Here is a 19,866-nt window from a genome sequence, read left to right on the forward strand (position 1 = left end):
AAAATACTCAACAAATAGTTGTTTAAGAAAATATGAAATAAAACCACAACAGTATATACCAACAGATATATGAGAGTATATAACATTAAAATGGGTTGGTGATATCAAGTATTGGTTGAAATATGGAGAAAATGGAATATTCATACAATGATGGTAGGAGACATAAATTTCACACTCTAGAAAACAGTTTCTAGAAGCCATTTCTTAAAAAGTCAATTGTTGTCCACACAAAACCAGCTCATGAATAAGTTTATAGCAGATTTATAGTTGCCCAAATTTGGAAGTAACCAAGATGTCCTTCAGTAGCTAAATAGATAAACTGGTATATTCATACACTAGATTATTATTTAGCTTAGAAATAAATTAGCTTTCAAGTCATGAAAAGGAGGAAATATGAAGGAAACATAAATGCATATATACTTAAAGAAATAAGCCAGTCTGAAAACACTACATACTATGATTTTATCTTTATGATATTCTGGAAAAGGAAAAACTATGGAGACAGTAAAAATCAGTGGTTACCAGGGGCTGGGAAAAGGGCGGGATGAAGAGTTAGAGGACTTTTAGGGCTTTGAAAATACTCAATATGATGCAATAATGGTGGATACATGTTGTTATGCATTTGTCCAAATCCATATAATGTGCAACACAAAGAGTAAATGATAAACTACGGGGTTCTGGTGATATGAAGTGTCAGTGTAGGTTCATTGGGGATACGGGAAATCTTTACCATCTGCTCAGATTTACAATGAACCTAAAATTGCTCTAAAAATGACTCAAAACCCCACTTAGGCATGGTTTCTTTTATAAAATTCAATAAAGGATAACTAAAAAATTAAAATTAGAGATAAATAGATGAGGAATAGTCTTTTTTTTTTCCATGAAAAGCAAAACTTTGACAAGTATTTACCTGAAACCATAAAAGAGAGAAATCAGTGGTTCACAGAGTCTTGCAATTCACCCATTTTACAAGAAACAACCACTCAGCAAGAAAATATAGTAATCAAAATTCCATACAAAGTATATTCTGTGTCTTTAATATCTTGGCAGTATTCTGATCTTCTCATACTTCATAAATCATTGAAAAGACTGAAATTGGTAACCATGTATTTATGTAAGTGTGAATTCTTGAAATATTATGTTATCAAGAGAAAGGAGAAAATTGAATATTGAATCTGATATTCAGTGCTTGCTTCTTTCTTTCAGCCCACATTTCAAATATTATGATATTCATTCATTAACCAGAAAACAGAGAAAAAAATACCTTTCCCAAAGATATTTAGGACTTTATTTTTTTGGGGGGTAAGAAAGCATATAGACATTCTATGGAGCAGAATACAAATCATCTGTTACTTGTTGTGAGCCTCAGAGATTTCTGTCTGCTGCTTTTAGAAATACCATAGTCGAAAATGTACATGAGAGGAACATTTCTCAATGAAATCATTAAAAAAAATCTTGATTAGCTAGAAATTAAAGTAGGAATGTGCTAATAAAATGCCAGGCTGGAAGGAGAACAGGAGTCAGGTTGGATGGAATAAGCCACATCCAAAGCAAGAAGTAAATGTCTGGCATGCCTTAGAAGAGAAGTCTTTTATGTCTTAGTTGGCCTTTTTGCTGAAATGGACCTGGCAAATCCCTGTGCTCACCTCACTTTTGAAGTGGATGATAAAGTTTGATTCAGTTTTGTGACTTGGGGAGAGCACTGAATCACAAATTGGCCCGATTTTGTGCAACTTTGGGCAAATCTCTTCCTGGATATTGAGGTTTGTCTTTTTCCTTTGTAAAATGAGGACTTTAGGGTATATGATCACTGAGAATCATTCTTGCTTTATATTTTGTGACCCCATGGTCTTGTTTCTTTTCATAACTTCTCCTTTGCTTATCTGATTCATAATGAATGATCATTCCTATGAGAGTATTCTAGGTAAGAAGCTGACTCTTTCTTTTCAATCTAAGATTAAGAAACAACTAGAAAAAAAAAAAAAAAGAAAAGAAACAACTAGATATTCTTTAAAAAGTCAATCACTCATCTACTGTAAGACCCAGCCATTCCATATCTTGGTATTTATCATAGAGATATAAAAGTTTATATTTATAAGAAGAATTTTCACAAATGTTTATTGGAATCTCTGTTTCTATTGTGGCCTCAAAGTGGAAACAATCCATGAGTTGGTGAATAAATTGTGGCAAATATGATAAATGAATATTATTCAGCAATACAAAGAAATGGACTGTTAAGATAAAAACATGGATCTCAAAATTATTATGCTGAGTGTAAGAATCCAAATTAAAAGAATGCATATTATAGGATTTCATTTATATAAGATCTTTAATGCAAACTAATATACCATAGTAGAAAGCAGACCATTGTTTACATGAATCCAAATTTGGAAAAGGGCAAGAAAGAAAGATTAAAACAGGGAGTAACAAAGCTTTTTGAGATGATATGTTTATTTTGATAGAGGTGATAGAACACAAGTATACATATATTTTAAACTTTTTGTATATGAAACTTTTTCAGGCAGATTCTTTTTTTTAAAAAATATCTTATTTATTTATTAATGAGAGACAAACAGAGAGAGAGGGAGAGACACAGGCAGAGGGAGAAACAGACTCCCTCCAGGGAGCCTGATGCAGGACTCGATCCCAGGACCCCAGGATCACAACCTGAGCCAAAGGCAGATGCTCAACCGCTGAGCTACCTTGGTGCCCTATGCATATGAAACTCATACTATATCTGTCTTACCTCAATAAAGCTGTTACAAAGTAAGTGTAATTAAAAAGTAATTTTAATTCCAAAAGAAGGAAGTCTGAGGCAATTCATGACAAATATATTTCTGAATATTGATTTGAACTATTTGAAATTAGGCAAGCATAAAGATGGGTCATTCAAATTTAAGAGAACAGAGAAACTCCTGAATAATAAATTATAATAAGAAGATACAGAAATCATAGACATGTGCTACTGATAAAAATACAGCCAACAACTCAGTACAATTCATTGCCCTAAATATTCTTTAGTATACATAGTATGTATATCAACTTAATTTATGACTAGGTGATTTACAAATAAATGGAGGAAGGAAGGTTGTCCAGCAAATGATGTTCAGATAAGAGGCTAGCATTTGGAAAAATAATCAATTTAGGTGCTCAGATCACATAATCTCAAAAAATTGTATAAAGCTCGAAGAAAATAACTTTTATCAAATAAATGGCAGGGAAGCATTAGAAATTATTGAAAGAAAAAAAAAGACCAATGCTCTTGATTACTTAAAAATGAATTATTCATAAAAAAGAAATACCTAAAATGAAAATTCCAATAATAAAGCAATACAAACATTTGTAATAAATGATTTAAAAGGATATTTCACTGACTTTCCCTGTCTTTTTGGTGGCCCTTACCCATTGATCCAGGTCTGGGACTAAAGGCAGTAGAGCAATCCATCTCCTAGGTTATACAAATCGAATCATAGATGAACATATTTCTCAAGCCAAACCAATGAAATTGTTGTCAGGAAGCACACCAAAACTATTATCTAAGAAGTAGTCTGAAGTAGTCTGAGTTTGATGGGATAACTGTATAGATCATGGAATCCAGAGCTTTCTAGGACCATCTCTAGTACCACAGAGATTCTGGTTGAAAACAGATGAAAGAAAAATAAGACTACAATTGAAAGATACAATAAAGGATTCTTAAGGTAATGTTTGCACATTTGAATCTAGCTGTATCTGGAGTCTTTAAGTCCGTGTCCTTCCTGCTCTATGAATTAGTAAATTCAATTTTAATTTCAGTTCCAGAAAATTATTTGAGAATAAAAGTCCTGAATAATACCAATATCATATTTTTAAAAATGAATAACTCATTTACATTGATGAGTGAAAATCCCCTTAATAAACAAATGATGAACAGACAACACACACATATTCACATACACTTCTATTTATCAATAAATGAAAAAGTTTTGAAATTTATTTGTAATTGAAACTAAAAAATTATACCTTTTTTATTGAGGTAAAACTGACATAATGCGGTATTACTCTCAGGTGTACAACATAATGTTTTGACATGTGTATATACTGCAAAATGATCAATACAATAAGTTTAATTAACATCTATCACCTTACATAGTTGCAGATTTTTTTTCTTGTGGTGAGGACCTTTGAAATTTACTCCTAGCCAAAAAAAAAAAAAAAAAAAAAAAGGAATAAAATATTAAAGAAAGATTTACTCCCTTAGCAATTTTAAAAAATACAATAGTGTATTAATTATTAATTAATAGTTAATTAACTAATAGACTATTAACTGTAATCACCACACTGTACATTATATTTCCAGGACTTATTTTATAACAAAGTTTGTACCTTTTGACATATTTTTGTACATCAAATCTTAATGGGTTAAAATTATATTCATTTTAGTCATGATTCTGCAATTCCAAAAGTCCTTGAAAAGGGAAGCTAGTCTCTGCTGTCCCCAAAACAGCTACAGGCTGCTTGCCAGACTCATCTGGTGTCTTTCTCACTCACACATCTGGAACCTAGCTAGGAAGCCTCAAACAGCTGGGTTTCCTTGGGCATATCTCTTTATCTTTACTTAGTGTCTCCTTGTGTCTCTCCAAAATGAAATCAAAATTTCTAATATATTGGCTGTCAGCTCACAAGATCCTTGGGGGCTTCCCCGGAGGTAATGTGAAACTGACCCCCAAATTCAGATGGCAGGGAGAGACCAAAGAAAGAAGCAGGTCACTCCAGCTTGGTAGGGGACTAGTCTAATACACATAGGGCACTTACATATGAGTTTTGTCTTGGGTGGTAGCAAGACAAATGGATCCCCACACCAGCCTGCCAAAGTTTATATAGAGAGGCAAGTGATCTCAACATCACCATCTCAAGTCTATGTCCCTGGAGCAGCTTCTGAGGGGAGGAAAGGCAAGCAAAATCCACATTCCAAGACCAGAGGAGAAGATAAGAAACCTAAGATTGCCTGGCCCATCTCATGGGTCAACTGGTGGTAACGTCATCTTCTCCATCATTGACTCCATCTATCCTGAGGTGAAAACTGCGTTGGCCTTTATGCCTAGATCTCAGAAGTAATGCAATATCATTTCTGCTGCACTCTCTTCCTCGTGACAGTTTCAAAGGCACTAGCAGGTCCAAGGAAGGGAAACAGACTCTATCTCTTGATAACGAGGCAAGCTTCTGAAAGATCATGAGATTAAAAATGCTCATATGGCTATTTTTAGAAAATACGATGTATCACAAGTGTATCAGAGCTAGAATTTTCCACTATACAATCCTCCCAGAGATTCCCAGACACAACTGTTTTAGGCTTCTCTCCTCCCAGAGCACTTCAATACATTTCCTTTAAGACATGGTCTTATCACTGCGTGAGTGGGATTATAGTTATTTTGCATGTTTGTTCTCCATATAGACTGTTTCTTGAAGAGAGAGACCATATCTCATTCATTTATGTGTGTGTGTATATATGAAATAGCAATGTATATGTCACATGGTAAGTCCTTAGTAAATGTATCTTGAAATGGTTTGACGAAAATTGAATTACAGCACTGTTGACCTTATTTCGTCTCCTAAGAGTGCAAGGGTCAATAGACTGGTAGAGTCTGTCACACCCATCATTGGCTGGGAGCACCCCAGAGCCAATACCCGAATGCTACAATGGGTTCAGAAGGAATAGAAGGTGGAGGCTGTCATCTATAGTTCTCACAGCAGGGTTCTAGATCTGAAAATTTGGTTCATGTTCAGGGACTGAGAAAAGGATACGTTTTTGTTGGGGAAACCACCTTCAGAATCCTGCTCCTCCATTCATGTTTTTTTTTTTTTTTCTGATGATAGTTGTCAAACAGCAGCTGCATTTGCTGTATATTTTACCCCAGCAATGCCATGTTCTGTTAACTATCAATACTCTCTCTGTAAAGCTCCTTTACCATTTTCTGACCTTGCTGATGTTTACAGCAATTTGTGACTCTCTAGTTTCATATGGTTAAGCACCAACACCAGACCTCTATTACCCTGGGGACCCATCATTTCCTTCCTATTAACAAACAAGATCTGTGGCTACCGCTTCTACTATCAGCTCTGAGCTGTGGAGGAGAACCTTCTCTTGGTGAAGCTAGTGTCCCTCTCACCACTGGATCTATTAAGTCTTTGGCTAAAGGTGAGTCCTCTGGGCCTGACCCTGAAAAAAATGTTCTTTTATGGGTCCTCTGGTCTCACACTATATAATCATTTTATGTACATGTTCTTGAGCATTTTTATCCGTTTATCTATCATATGCGAAGGTAACCCAGGAACTTCAACTTCACTCAGTCTGACTTATTACTTTCTCCAGGTTTTAAAGAGCCACCTAGCAGCTAGTGTGCATAATCCCTAGGATTCTTACAAGGGAGTTAAATTTTGTGTTCTGTAAAAGTGCCCTTAAATCAATGAATTCTTGTTTATTTAGTTTATATCCTGGGTCTCTTGAAATACAACAGTAGAGGCCAGGTGGTGCTGCTTAACCACTATAAAAATCAGCAAGGTCAGAGGAGCAGCCAAGGGGGCTTTACTGACAGGAAGTTGATGAGTTAGTTAATAAAACATGGTGTTGCCAGGGACAAAATCCAATATCAGGAGAACTCCCTTGGATCCTGTTGTTACATGCCAGCTAATTTTTGCAGCTCCTTTGGGTTGCAATCTTTTTCTCCTATATCAAACTTAGCATATTACCAGCCTGGTTATGCTGAGATTTAACTATAATTATCAGCCTGGGACAGCTCCTGAGAGGGATGCCTATTAGTCTGCAGAGTCTCCTCTAAGCAAAGGAAATACTAGTTCTTAATACATTAGAAGAGCCATCTCTGCCCAGGCTCCGAGTGTTCAGAGAAGTCTGAGGAGCCCCAATGACTGGGGAACTCACCCTGATGTCTTCATTCCTTGTTTCCCTGTCTTAGGTAAGAGACTGTCTTTGGCTGAAAATTTAATCATCTAAGACAATTAAAGATCTAGTAGGACATGTCCATGGCCACCATCCTGGATTGTATTATTATAAAAGATTTTTGGGTTTCTTTTCTTTTTCTTTCTTCTTTCTTTCTTTCTTTCTTTCTTTCTTTCTTTCTTTCTTTCTTTCTTCTTTCTTTTTCTTTCTTCTTTCGAAGAAATGTGCATTAGTCTTGAGGAACTAATATAACTTATCTTAAAAGTTTACTAGTGAGCATTGGTGAATTTAAATCTGTAAATTATTATTTGCTCCAGTAGATTTTCTCCTTTTTCCCCAAAGAAGATCTTGATACCCCAAGTCATATTTTTTAATAAATCCGCTGACTTTGTTTAGAGGGCAAATGGAATTTATACTATAAGTTTAATTCTTTCCAGGAGAATTTCTAAGACCAGATTAATAGATAAAGTAAAATAATACCTTCATTTTTGCAGTCTTCTTTTTAAATAGTGGTTTGGTTTTATCCTCCAGTGACATAAGTTTAATTTATTGGAAATAATTTATATGAGCTAGTTAATCACTACTTGGTAGAAATTAGGAGTATCTGGAGAGTTGAGACATGGAATGCCTACTGATATTTATGTCAAACTTGTTAAGAAATTAAAGTTTCTCTAATGTTCTTTTTTCTTTGGCAAAAAAAAAAAATGAGTTCCCTTAAAGAAGTCCCCACTGGTTAATTCTTTAATTATCTATAATATTGATTGAGAAATCATGTAAATTATTAACATAATTGGATAACACATTTTAGAAATAGAAAATTTCAAGTAGTAGAGTTTAAGAGACAATTATACTGGGTTTTTATTTATTTATTTATTTTGGAGAGAAAGAGAGCAGGAGTGGGAGGGGCAGAGGCAGAGAGACTATCAAGCAGACTCTGCACTGAACCTGGAACCTGTTGCAAGGCTCAATCTCACCACACTTAGATCACAATCTGAGCCAAAATTGATAGTTCTATGAGGCCAGCATCACCTTAATTCCAAAACCAGACAAAGACCCCACCAAAAAGGAGAATTACAGACCAATATCCCTGATGAACATGGATGCAAAAATTCTCAACAAGATACTAGCCAATAGGATCCAATAGTACATTAAGAAAATTATTCATCATGACCAAGTAGGATTTATCCCCGGGACACAAGGCTGGTTCAACACTCATAAAACAATCAATGTGATTCATCATATCAGCAAGAGAAAAACCAAGAACCATATGATCCTCTCATTAGATGCAGAGAAAGCATTTGACAAAATACAGCATCCATTCCTGATCAAAACTCTTCAGAGCGTAGGGATAGAGGGAACATTCCCCGACATCTTAAAACCCATCTACAAAAAGCCCACAGCAAATATCATTCTCAATGGGGAAGCACTGGGAGCCTTTCCCCTAAGATCAGGAACAAGACAGGGATGTCCACTCTCACCACTGCTATTCAACATAGTACTGGAAGTCCTAGCCTCAGCAATCAGACAACAAAAAGACATTAAAGGCATTCAAATTGTTAAAGAAGAAGTTAAACTCTCCCTCTTTGCCGATGACATGATACTCTACATAGAAAACCCAAAAGCCTCCACCCCAAGATTGCTAGAACTCATACAGCAATTTGGTAGCGTGGCAGGATACCAAATCAATGCCCAGAAATCAATGGCATTTCTATACACTAACAATGAGACTGAAGAAAGAGAAATTAAGGAGTCAATCCCATTTACAATTGCACCCAAAAGCATAAGATACCTAGGAATAAACCTAACCAAAGAGGAAAGGATCTATACCCTAAAAACTATAGAACACTTCTGAAAGAAATTGAGGAAGACACAAAGAGATGGAAAAATATTCCATGCTCATGGATTGGCAGAACTAATATTGTGAAAATATCAATGTTACCCAGGGCAATGTACATGTCTAATGCAATCCCTATCAAAATACCATGGACTTTCTTCAGAGAGTTAGAACAAATTATTTTAAGATTTGTGTGGAATCAGAAAAGTCCCCGAATAGCCAGGGGAATTTTAAAAAAGAAAACCATATCTGGGGCATCACAATGCCAGATTTCAGGTTGTACTACAAAGCTGTGGTCATCAAGACAGTGTGGTACTGGCACAAAAACAGACACATAGATCAATGGAACAGAATAGAGAACCCAGAAGTGGACCCTGAACTTTATGGTCAACTAATATTCAATAAAGGAGGAAAGACTATCCATTGGAAGAAAGACAGTCTCTTCAATAGATGGTGCTGGGAAAAAAGGACATTCACATGCAGAAGAATGAAACTAACCACTCTCTTGCACCATACACAAAGATAAACTCAAAATGGATGAAAGATCTAAATGTGAGACAAGAGTCCATCAAAATCCTAGAGGAGAACACAGGCAACACCCTTTTTGAACTCAGCCACAGTAACTTCTTGCAAGATTCATCCACGAACACAAAGGAAACAAAAGCAAAAATGAACTATTGGGACTTCCTCAAGATAAGAAGCTTTTGCACAGCAAAGGATACAGTCAACAAAACTAAAAGACAACCTACAGAATGGGAGAAGATATTTGCAAATGACGTATCAGATAAAGGGCTAGTTTCCAAGATCTATAAAGAACTTATTAAACTCAACACCAAAGAAACAATCCAATCATGAAATGGGCAAAAGACATGAAGAGAAATCTCACAGAGGAAGACATAGACATGGCCAACAAGCACATGAGAAAATGCTCCTTATCACTTGCCATCAGGGAAATACAAATGAAAACCACAATGAGATACCACCTCACACCAGTGAGAATGGGGAAAATTAACAAGGCAGGAAACCACAAATGTTGGAGAGGATGTGGAGAAAGGGGAACCCTCTTGCACTGTTGGTGGGAATGTGAACTGATGCAGCCACTCTGGAAAACTGTGTGGAAGTTCCTCAAAGAGTTAAAAATAGACCTGCCCTAGGACCCAGCAATTGCACTGCTGGGGATTTACCCCAAAGATTCAGATGCAATGAAATGCCGGGACACCTGCACCCCGATGTTTCTAGCAGCAATGTCTACAATAGCCCAACTGTGGAAGGAGCCTCGGTGTCCATCGAAAGATGAATGGATAAAGAAGATGTGGTTTATGTATACGATGGAATATTCCTCAGCCATTAGAAACGACAAATACCCACCATTTCCTTCAACGTGGATGGAACTGGAGGGTATTATGCTGAGTGAAGTAAGTCAATCGGAGAAGGACAAACATTGTATGTTCTCCTTCATTTGGGGAATATAAATAATAGTGAAAGGGAATATAAGGGAAGGGAGAAGAAATGTGTGGGAAATGTCAGAAAGGGAGACAGAACATAAAGACTCCTAACTCTGGGAAACGTACCAGGGGTGATGGAAGGGGAGGAAGGCGGGGGGTGAGGGTGAATGGGTGACGGGCACTGAGGTGGGCACTTGACTGGATGAGCACTGGGTGTTGTTCTGTATGTTGGTAAATTGAACACCAATAAAAAATAAATATATTATTTAAAAAAATAAAAAAATAAAGGGTTAAAAAACATTTGATAGTCAAGTGCTTACCGACTGTGCCACCCACATGCCCCAGAGAAAATCATACAAGTAAATCAGTAATGTGATGTTTACTGTATTATAAATATACTCAGTTTTATAGATTCAGAAACAATGTTTTTTAAATAAAATGGCATAAAAGGAAAAATGTGGGAACCAAGTGAAAAAACAAACAAATCATAAAACCTGAATGAATTGGGCTACATTGATCCATCAATTTGATAGCTTCCTCTGGGAGCCTTGGATTTCATTCTCTTTGAAATTACAAAGGAGATGGATTATAATTAAATGTTAGTAGAGAAAATCCATACCTTATTTATTTTTAAAACAAAGTCTTTTATTTCTAAAAAATATTCCATTTTTAAAAATACTGATATTTTTTCTATTTATTCAATGGCATGTAGAACTAACCTCCCCATCTCACCTCTAGATAGGTAATATTTCTTTTTGGAAATGAGATGATTTTCTATAATATCAATCAATTTCTGGCTAAAATGAGAGGACACGATTTAGATGGGTAGAAAGAGAATTTCACACAAACTTATCTTTAGATGTTTTCATGTGTCATATTGTTCCTTTTTTATTCTATGTTGAAATATTCTACAGTTTAAGTATAGGATAAAAATAGATTATAATCAAAATAATACATTGTGCTATGTTTTTTCAATTTTAAGCTAATTTCCATGTTGATAACACAGGTAAAAACAGAATTTGGTTTACCATTAGATTGTTCAGCCAGTATCAATCTATGATCAAGAAAAAGATCGTGAGGAATAATAATTTTTGTCATCAGGAAAAGGTCAAATGCATGTGGACTTTACTTTTTAGAACCCTCTAAATTATTAGCAAAGTCTCACATTAAAAAGCTGACTTGTATTTCTATAGTTGACCCTTGAGTAACACAGGTTTAAATTGCACATATTCACTTATATGTGAATTTTTTCAATAAACACAGCACTGTAAATGTATTTTCTCTTATGATTTTATAAATAACAATTTCTTTTCTTTAGTATACTTTATTGTAAGAATAGAGTACATGATACATATACAAAATGTGTGTTAATTGACTATTTAGTTTATCAGTAAGGCTTCTGATCAGCAACAGGCTATCAGTTAAGTTTTGGGGGAGTCCAAAGTTATATATGAATTTTCAACTGAATGGGAGGTCAGCACCCCTAACCCCTATGTTGTTCAAGGATCTCCTATATTTTTTTTCTCATTTCATGCAAAAGTTTCAAAGCTGATGGCTTGCCGTAAAAGTCATAGAAAATGGTAAAACAAAACAAAAACAGAAACTCATGGTCAAAAAAGAAGGTAAGAAATGACCAAAAATGCATCTTGATGCCTTTTTTATTCATAAGCTTCAAGTGTGTATCAGATTTTCACAGAGAACAAGGCACAAAGGAAAGCATAAGCAGGGATCTAGTGCTCATTGTTGGAAAAGATGATGAATACCACCAGATCTTTAGGAGAAAATCTCTCTTTCACTAAAATTCAGAAAGATCCCTCTCTCTCTCTGCAGCTTAATAAAAAGGAGGAATTATATAAGAATGACATATCCTTAATATTTCCAGAAATTATAAGTCATTTTTACTTAGCATTTTTTATCTTCTAGCAATATTAGATAAGATATTGATATTTAAATACATAAGGATTTGCCTTCTGATAATCCTTACTGATCTATATTTGGAACTTTTAATTCTGTAAACATCAGTTACCTAATTTTTATTGACTGAAGAACCTGGTACTAAGATGAGTTATGTATTTCAGTATATGGGGAAAGTCACCAATAGACTATAATGATTCCTAGAAAGACACCTATGACTTTAATCATTTGGTCTCACTGAGTTATACACCCTTCTAACAACCTGAGACCTGTAAGTAATTAATTTGATTCATTTTGAACATTTTGTAACTTGTCCTTAAATCACAGGTACAGACAAATGAAAAGGAAATGGTGATTCTAATGGAGAGACAGGTAAGGCATGACAAATAAGATGGTGGAAGGAGTAAGAAATAGGAAAAGAAAAAAAAAAAAGCCAGCAAAATAAAGGAAGACTCAAAATGAGTAAGATCTAAGGAAAAAAAACTAGATCTTGATAGCAAAAGAAGGCACAAATATAGTACAACCAATGAAAGGAAAATATGATGCAGGTTTCACTTACCGCTATACTATGGACAAACTAAATTTTATATCCTAAATCTTTTAGAGTACTAATTCACTGAAACAGCAGAAACAGATCCAAAACAACTTTAGGTACTGAAATTATCAGACAAAATGATAAAATAAATGTGTTTAGTGCATTTGATGCCTTAGAAGATAAGATTAAAATTGTGAGCTTGGGACAAGAGTATTTGAAATAAAGCATAATAATATAAAAAATAATGATGCAGTTTAAATTTAAAGCCCAATGATGAGTTAGCTAGCAGATAAAACACAAATAAAGAAATAGTAAATAAACTCTTAGATAAAAGAAGTTCTATAGAATGCAGACTAGGGAGACAAATGAAAATATGAAAGAAGGCTAAATAACATGAAGAACGGCATGAGAATGTTGAATGCATAACTAATAAAATTTAAATAGGGATATAGAATGAGAAAGAAGAAATGCTCAAAAAGATAATGGCTGAAAATTTTCCGTTTTCTGTTAAAAGAAAATAATCCCAAGATCCACAGACATCCCAGGAATTTAAGGCATACCACATTGACATCTACACATAAAGGAAAGTGTATATATCCTCATGGTGAAAACAGTAATTAATTGTTGTATAGCCGTTTTCTGTAGCCTTATCACTCCACTATGAAGTAACTACTCTTTCTTGGACTCATGTCAGTGCTTTCTATCATTGCTTCTTCTTTTTTTTTTTTTTAATTTTTATTTATTTACTTATGATAGTCACAGAGAGAGAGAGAGGCAGAGACACAGGCAGAGGGAGAAGCAGGCTCCATGCATCGGGAGCCTGATATGGGATTCGATCCCGGGTCTCCAGGATCGCGCCCTGGGCCAAAGGCAGGCGCCAAACCGCTGCGCCACCCAGGGATCCCTCATTGCTTCTTCTAATAAAAACTCTTTAGAGCTCATTTATGATCTCTCATCTGGATGTAATTAGGGCCCATATCTTCCAGTCTGTCCCCTCTACTTCTCCTTGGTTCTGAAAATACCAAATTCTTTTCTAAGTCCTCTAAATGGTCCTTGGCTAAGTAATGCACTCCACAGATTGGAATTCAAGTTATTTTCACTAAATCATACCATCCTATGAGGGTCAGCTCTCTTTCCCATATCTCAGCTATATTCTTCTCAAGAACCTCTGGATCTCTTACATGCCACATAGGACTTGATGAAAAGTGAAGTGCCATCATATCAGAACCAATCTTTGCCTACATGTGGCCTGTTTCCATTTCTATGATGTCAAAATTTCATGATGTCAGTGAGTTCCTAGAATTCCAACAAGAAATACAGCCTAGGTCAGCTTTGTTTTGTCTGTATGCTCATCTTATTTGGTTTCCATTCTCTCACACTCCTCCTTCCCAGATAGCTCAAGGTCTAGAATGGCAGAGAAAACTGAATATATGAGGTCATGGGCTAAAAAGCTTCCATGATTTAGTTCTTTTTTTTTTTTTTTTTTTGATTTAGTTCTTTTGTTAAAGGCTGCATAGAAGAGAAGAAGAAGCTAACTTCCAAAACAGGGAAATGTAAGGAAGCATGTGTCAAATACTTTGAGAAAAAACATTAGTGAGTTCAAACATTTTTTGTTTCTTATTTAAGTGTATACCTTCAAAGGTGGCTTTTACTTGAAAGCCAATATAAATAAACTTCAAATTACCAGAATTTTCATAAAGTATATGTACAATAATTATTTCCATATGAATTAATCATTAATATGGCATGAATTAAGACAAATATTTTGGAAAAAAAGAAATTTTACTTGATTCAATATTTTTACCGTGTAATCATTATACTTTATTGGGTTCTTAATAGGTAACTAAGCAATATTCATGTATTTATGATATTTTCACTAATTCATGAAATGGCATCTTATTTATTTGATATAAAATTTAATGATGATCCATTATTGATCTCAAAAGGATAGGGCAATAATATTTTATGCTATCTCAAGCCTACAATATTTCAATAATAGATACATGGTAATTTACATATTATTAAATAAATATGAGGTCCATCAATAATGATAAAGAATCAAGTTGTATTGAATTTATTAGATTATTTTGTCAGATTACTAATATTTCATTAATAGGGAAAATTGTTGAAATAATGATTCAAAGATATTATAAATTAGCCATTGGAAAACCTATGAAATTTATAATTATTTTAAATGCCTATTATTAACCTTTATAAACAACTCTTTTACGTGTATCAAAATATCCTCATTCTACAAAAAAATTAAGGTCATTGTGCAAAGGGCGTTCTAAATCCAAACAAATTTATCAGTCTCATGAAAATCACATATTTTGGTTATTCAAGCCATAATCCCAGAGTCCTGGTTTGGCTTTGAGGGAAATATTCATCATTTTCCCAGTTAGCATTTCATTTTAATGAAAAATTACTGTGATGTCTGAAATATCGCTTACCAAATTCCAGGCTATGGAAGAGGGATATAATACAAATCATAAATATTTAAAGCTTGTCACTGAAAATAAGTAATAAAATCTGATGAGATCTCTAGCAAAATATGACAATTGTGGAGAGTCTTGTTATTTCAGTGATGAGCCCCTTCCAACAACAAAAATAAATCTCATTAACATTTTAACACTTTACCACTACTGAATAAGTAGATACTTAAAAAAAAACAAGCTTTTATCTACTACAAATTATGATTACTTTTAATTGGGAGTGGGATATTATGAAAGGGGAAGAGGGAGATGGGAGAAGAGAATACGGGGGGGGGAAGGAAGAAAGTTAACATCTCCATAAATTAAAGATTCTTGATGTTTTTCCTTCATAGTAATGGAACAGACTAGACTTCTTTGCAGAGTTTCACAATAGTCGCAATTCTCAATCTGAGGAGTCTCCTGTTCATATGTGAGAACAAATTTTTGTATTCTGGAACAATTATGTTGGGGGACTATACCATGAAATTAACATCTATATACAAAGCCTCAGGTCCTCTCAATTCTCTTCACTTACAAAAATGCCAAATAAAAAGTTGACTTCTCTGCATGTAAACTAAAGGCACATATGAATTATTTGATGTATTTAAAAATTATAAAAATAAAAAGCATCATGATTATGGCCATAAATTCTCATGAGAGTCTTTATGATATCTTATTACTTAATGCTGTTATATTTTTCTTCAGAGATACAAATAGCCATAATTACATATCTATATGCAATAGAAAAATATTCAAATTTGATATATGTATGTAGCTATATTGAAACATGCAGATAAAAGTAATAGCTTGAAAATGAAAGAGTGTTGTTTTTTGGGGGGGAGGAATATTGTATTAGGCTACTAGAATATAAACATTAAAAAAACAAAAAAATAGATTGTAATAGTAGCATCTGCATTGCATGAAGACCCATGTGAACAAAATAATGACAGAGGATGAAATGTATGTGTTCTGTAATACCATTTATTTTCTCCTCCCTTTCTCTTCCTCTCCCTTCCCCTTATTCTCTCTCTGCCTGTAGAATGAGAGATTTATGTTCCATGTACATAGTTTGGTTTCTATTTTTAAATTTAAAACTTCATGAATCATGTATATAACCTCAGAATGAAGCATATTTAACATTTAAATTGCTCCTGTTTGTATGCATTTGGTGCTCACATTTCCAAGAGGTAGGTGATAGACATGTTTAGTTGTGCAGGTACTCTGCGATTGGTGCTTTCATTATCAAAGTCTTTAACTGAAACTCAGAATTAAAACTCTGTTATCAGTCACACTACAGTGACTCAGTCATTCAAAGACATCCCTCCCCCCAGGAATGTATCTGTTCTGACTACATAACAAATACCTGATCTATCGTTAAATTACAATACTTAGGTCCTACCTCCCAGAAATTCTGACTTAGTAAATCTGAGAATTTCTCTGTGTTATTATTCTATTCTTTAAATCCAAGGGATTCTGATATAAATTTCAGGTTTAGGAACTTGAACAAATATCAGGCAACCAGATTTGGCACTTGCTGCCCTTCTAAAATTATGAAACTATTTTATATTCACCTTGCTGACCAGGATACCCTATCTCTTTAATATTTTTGTGATACCGAGCCATAAGAACTGACTCTTGATAGCTGAGTTGGAAAAAGACTATACGTATATATATTTCACATGACAAAGATTGACTGCAAATATGTGTGTGTGATCTTTGTACATGTACACACATATTGTTTAGAATATCTCCATAAATTCCTCTTTATAACATCAGTAATAACGTTCTCTCTTTCAGTCCTGATTTTAATTATTTGAGGCTACTTTTTTTTCCTGCTTAGTTCAGGTAAAGGTTTGTTAGCTTTTTTTTTTTTTATCTCTTCTAATAACCAACTGTAGATAGATAGACATTTATTAAACATTCATAGATAATTATCTATGTAATTATCTATCCATCTATATTAAAGACTGGAGAGTAGATATCATTAACAGAATCTACTAGAAGGATGCAGTGTTAGGCTCAGGCTGTTTATGAAACAAAATGGTATTTGGTATCAGGTGATTTGAATATGTGTTTTGTTTTTGTTTCTTGTTTTTTTTTTTTTTTTTTTTAGAATATGTGTTGATGAATCTCACAAACTTGGGCTGGAACCACATTAATACTAAAAGAAATCAGTACAATATGGTGGTATGTGAAAAGCATCATTCATTAATACTTTTGGAATACAGATGAAATAATAATAGCAGCACCATGTTGTGAAAACATTTAACTTATGCATTAAAGTTTGATTTAAAACACCCATATTGATTAGCATAAACTTTTACTTGACAAAGCTTGAATACAAACATCACAAACTACCTTGGCAAAATTAAGAAAATTGAGCTATAAACTTTTCTGAAATCCAACATACTAATTTAACCTTTCACTAACAGGGTCCCATCTTGTTGACATTTGAAGCTCCCTATAGGAAATAAAATACTCTTCATTGAGAATCATTAATTGGAGGATCTGTACACTATTCATTGTCTGAAAGTATATTTTATTAAAAGACTGTAACATTTAAAATTATATTCAGAAAAAAATAGTTACTGACATAATTGCTGACTGAATAAAATTTACATTTTAAAAATATAGTTTCTTAATTTTAACCTACCTAAACAATTTCATATTGTTCTAGTTATTTATGATAAGAACTATGTTCTAAAGGTAATGGTCTTCATTGACTTAAATGGCCAAAAGACAAATAAAATCTATTGCCCTAAAAATTCCAATTTGAAATCTATTAGGTACTTGGGCACTGGATAAAGCTGAGGAAAAATGGAGGAAATAAGTTAATAATATAATAATGGAAATTAAGAGATATAGTATTATTTCCTTTTATATTCCTTAAAGAATTTAGAAACATTCTAAACATTTAACCTCATATTTTTTCTTTTTTTTTTGTATAATTCCTGTAATTTTTCTTAATTATTTTAAGCCTCAAATCCCATTATGAGTCTTTATTGGGTTGCCTTATTTTCTTACATTGTTGGAATTCTAACATTAACCAATAGAAGATCTCAAATGAATCATTAATACTAGATTTAATGGAGAATATTGGCTCATTGAAAAAGATTAATTTTGTTTTCTATGTTCAAATAAATTATTTTTTGAGTTAAATTATTATATCCAGAAAAATAGTTTTATCTGCTTAGTACAACAGCTAATTTTAAGTGGATATGTGAAGTGTGTAATTATATCAGATAAAGTCAATGAAGATAGATTTTAGTTTTGAAACAGAGTAATTTTTTACTCAATTATCTTTAAAGTATTTCTTTTGTTTCTTATCAAAGTATCTCAAACATAGAAATCTCGAAAATATATTTATAATTGAATTAAGACACCTAATCCCAAGACTTGCAAAATTGCTATTTGGGGTCTAATATTTCTATTCCCTCTCACCCACCCCAGTAAGTGTCACAGATGATAGAAAGTACTGAATTTATCTCTAACACAGATTAGAGATTAATTTGCTTCCCCACCTGTTATATACATATGTGCAGTCCAGAATATGTATCTGTCAAAACATATCTTGCTTTTCGATCCAACACTGCTACTCACTATGATTAATATGCATTGACAAAGACTCTTCATGTTGTGATGAATGTATACATTTCTAAAGTACATTTTCTATCACACGTATAAGACTCTAATAATTATATCACACAGATACAGTAAATCATATAAAAAAGACTGTTTTTAGGGGCAGCTGGTGGCTCAGTCAGTGAAGCATGCCACTCTTCAGCTCGGGTCATGATCTCAGGGTTTTGAGATCAGGCTCTGTGCTGGGGATGGAGCCTGGTTGAGATTCTCTCTGTGCCCCTCCCCTGCTCACTCACTCTCAAAAAAAAAAAAAAAAAAAGACAGTTTTTAATTATTCTTAATGTTTCTTAGGCACAAATTAGCATGTTAAGGAAAAAGCTTTTTTGTTCCAGTCTCCCTTGAGGTTTAGTTATGGCCAAATGACTAAGCATTGGCCAGTGAGTTATGAAGAGAAGTGATGTATGCCTCTTTCATGCCAATTCTAACAAAACTGCCACATTACGTCATGCCTAGCCTCTTAGTAGTTTCCATTCCTTGCTGAATTGAATGTTACTCTTGGGTAAATCTTGGTAGCCAAATGTGAAACAAGCAATCTCTATCTCCTGAGTCACTGAATCCCCAGAGGACTATGAAGCATAGTGCCAACTCTCTTACCACTAACAGTTGGAATAGTGAAAAAGAAATAAACTTCTATTGTGTTTAATTGTTATTTTGGGGTTATCTGCTACAGAAACTTCTGTAACCTAAGTAGTCCAAATTCTTAGTGTTACCTTATTTGTATCTGTGTTCCTTTGGTATATTATGGTTTCAATAGACATTATTTTATTAACCAATTAATCTAAAAACAATGATAAATCATTTAGGTAATGACCTAATCTAAAAATAGTGATGGAAAAAACAGAGTTTACTATGAAGATAATCATTGTTTAAGTGATAGGTGTAGCTATGATTTTTATTTCCCTCATACTTTGAAAAAAATGGATTATAATATAGAAACCTAAGAAAAACCAAAATTTACTGAGCACCTATTATATGTAGCTACAATGTGCTATTTGGTTTGCCTGTCATTTTACTTTGAACTTAATTTCATTCTTATGGGAATCCACCTATATATGAAGAAACTGAGGTTTAGAAACATAAATTGTAAATGG

At 33.8% G+C, this 19,866-nt stretch overlaps 2 long non-coding RNA genes across 3 annotated transcripts in view; one reads left to right on the top strand and one right to left on the bottom strand.

The window, feature by feature from the left end:
- The window catches only part of LOC112646015 (uncharacterized), an 85,301-nt gene extending 71,396 nt beyond the window's left edge, over nt 1–13,905 (bottom strand). For both annotated transcript variants that reach the window (XR_003127425.3, XR_003127426.3), the window contains exon 1: nt 13,773–13,905. This is a non-coding gene — a long non-coding RNA (uncharacterized LOC112646015). The remainder of the gene's footprint in view (nt 1–13,772) is intronic.
- Nucleotides 13,906–14,148: 243 nt separating this feature from the next.
- Nucleotides 14,149–19,866, top strand: part of LOC118353320 (uncharacterized) — a 67,605-nt gene continuing 61,887 nt past the window's right edge. Inside the window, exon 1 of the long non-coding RNA XR_004812091.2 lies at nt 14,149–14,255. This is a non-coding gene — a long non-coding RNA (uncharacterized LOC118353320). The remainder of the gene's footprint in view (nt 14,256–19,866) is intronic.

The sequence above is a fragment of the Canis lupus genome, chromosome 34 (assembly GCF_003254725.2).
Source record: "Canis lupus dingo isolate Sandy chromosome 34, ASM325472v2, whole genome shotgun sequence".
In the NCBI taxonomy this organism is placed as follows: Eukaryota; Metazoa; Chordata; class Mammalia; order Carnivora; family Canidae; genus Canis; species Canis lupus.